This window comes from Mus caroli, chromosome 13, assembly GCF_900094665.2.
Source record: "Mus caroli chromosome 13, CAROLI_EIJ_v1.1, whole genome shotgun sequence".
NCBI lineage: Eukaryota > Metazoa > Chordata > Mammalia > Rodentia > Muridae > Mus > Mus caroli.
In genome coordinates, this window is record NC_034582.1 from 51,101,797 (window position 1) to 51,104,569 (window position 2,773).

Sequence of the window (2,773 nt, forward strand, 5' to 3'; positions counted from 1 at the left end):
CCAGAAGAGGGCGCCAGATCTCGTCACGGATGGTTGTTAGCCACCATGTGGTTGCTGGGATTTGAACTCTGGACCTTTGGAAGAGCAGTCGGGTGCTCCTACCCACTGAGCCATCTCACCAGCCCTCCTATTACCATTCTTATGCCTGTGTGTAACTGGACATGCATATGACTAAAGTCAGATTCTCTATGGGAAGGGACGTACACAGTTGGGAAATGGTTATAGAATAATCTGTCAATCAAAATAGAAACCTACCACACTTAGGAACTAGCCACTCCTTCCTTTACACGCCATAAAAAGCCCAAGGGAATAACCTTTCTAATCTGTTGTTTTGCTTTGGATAAGGTAACTTTGCTACTTTGCAATCTGAGTATATCTTTCTTTCTTGTGTAAGATGCCAAGACCCTGGGAATTCTGTTCAGACCACCCAGACCCACCACTAGCAGCAAATCCGTTCCTTTTGTTGTCAAATTACAGCCTTGGACCTCTTTGGAAGAACTATGTCGGGGTGGGGGGGCTTTGAGAGTTTATGTTTTGCTGCTGTTCTAGTTGGCTTACTCTGCTTCATGTTTGTGGTTGAAGAGGTGACGTCCAGCCTCCTAACCTGGCGGCCTGGTGCTATTATGGACTTCCCCTCTGGACCCATAAATCAAAATGAACTCTTTCATAAGGTTTTGGTCATGGTGTTTTATTACAAAAAGTAACCAGCTCACTCTTTAAGAGGCTCCGTTTTGGCTTTTCATTTGTTGGGATGAGCTCACTATGTATACTGTCTTGAACTTGAGCTCGGCCTGCCTCGGGGCCAGGGTCTGTGGGTATGACAACCAGTCTTGGCATGGCTGCCTTCTTTGCAGAGAGAGCAGCTTGTCTGCATTCACTCTCTCTGATAACAAGGGAGGGGTGCTCATCTTACTCTCTCTAGTTTATCCTTCCCTAGAAGCCAATCTTAGAGATTATCACCTCTGGTAATCCTAAACCCCTCTCTGTAGGCACCTTATTAGTGTATAAGATGAACCAACTTATTTATTTTGTGACAAGATCTTCCTGTGCTTCCGTCACTGGTGTTAAATTCCTAGGCTGGGTCGACTGGTATGCACCACTGGTACAAGTCCTAAATTAGCTTATATAACTGTTTATAAAAGCGGTTCTCATGGTTACTAGCACATGTTGACTTTCTGCTGCTATGTCAGCTACCCCAGATGATGAGCATATAACGTGGAAAGCTTCACTGTGGCTCACAGACCCAGGGGCTCCATTGCTTATGAGCCTGTGCTGAGGCAGCATCTCTTGCAGGGATTACTTGGTAGAGCAAAGTTGCTCGCTTGTGGCCAGGAAGAGAAAGGGGGAAGACGTGGGGTGCTGGGGTACCCACTGAGGGCACACCTCCACTGAACTAGTGACCTTCCAGGAGACCTCTTTCAGCATTTCTTCCACCGGCAGCAATACCAAGCTGTGGATAACGTCCTTACCACAGAGGACTTCGGGGGACAATCCAGCATAGCATGTGAAGTGAATTGGCGATCAACACCACATGGTTTTAAAGGTTTTGAATTCAGATTAATATTGTAGCCTTAGCCTTGGAATCTTCCGTGAGACCTGAACATGAAGTTTTGTTTCCTAGTGTGTCAAACTGGAGTAAATATCTTCCTTAGAGACAAAGTCATCTTAGGTAACCCTAGTGCTGGCCAGCCTGGAACTCACCGTGTAGCCTTGTATGGTAAACATCTTGGGTAAAGTATAAATTATTGAAGGAGCTCATTGGGATCTTTGTTGTAACTGTAATGGCAAAATCAAGAGGCTCACAGCTGCCTGTGACTCCAGTTCCAGGGGAATCTTATGCCCTTTGGCCTCCACAGTCAACTGCATACATCTAGTACACATAAGTCTACAAAGGCACACAGAGATACACATAAGCAAAAGCAGAACCTGAAACGAATACATTGAGTCGGTTTTATAAAAACAGCACAAAGATGATAAAATTACTGAATATATTCCCCAACATTTATTAAACAAGTTCAGGATATATTTAAATATCTTTTCATTGCAAAATGAAATGACTTGGTTATAAAACAGAAGGTAAGCCGGCAGTGGTGGCGCACACCTTTAATCCCAGCACTTGGGTGGCAGAGGCAGGCGGATTTCTGAGTTCGAGGCCAGCCTGGACTACAGATTGAGTTCCAGGACAGCCAGGGCTACACAGAGAAACCCTGTCTCGAAAAAAACAAACAAAAAACCCCAAACCAAACCAAACAAACAAAAAACAAACAACAACAACAACAACTACAAAACCAGAAGGATTTTTGAGTTCGAGGCCAGCCTGGTCTACAAAGTGAGTGCCAGGACAGCCAGGGCTATACAGAGAAACCCTGTCTCGAAAAACCTAAAAAACAAAACAAAACAAAACCAGAAGGTAGCCACTCCACATTTCTGCACGCACTCTGTTTCTCTTCTGCTGGGTGTGGTGGTCACACACACAGTCATAGCACTTGGGAGGCCAAGGCAGGAGATCAAGAATTCAAAGCCTGCTGGCTAAACACAGAGAAATTGTCTTTAAAAAGCAAACAAGCGGGGGCTGGTGAGATGGCTCAGTGGGTAAGAGCACCCGACTGCTCTTCCGAAGGTCCAGAGTTCAAATCCCAGCAACCACTCCGTAACGAGATCTGGCGCCCTCTTCTGGAGTGTCTGAAGACAGCTACAGTGTACTTACATATAATAAATAAATAAATCTTTAAAAAGCAAACAAGCAGCCGGGCGTGGTGGCGCACGCCTTTAA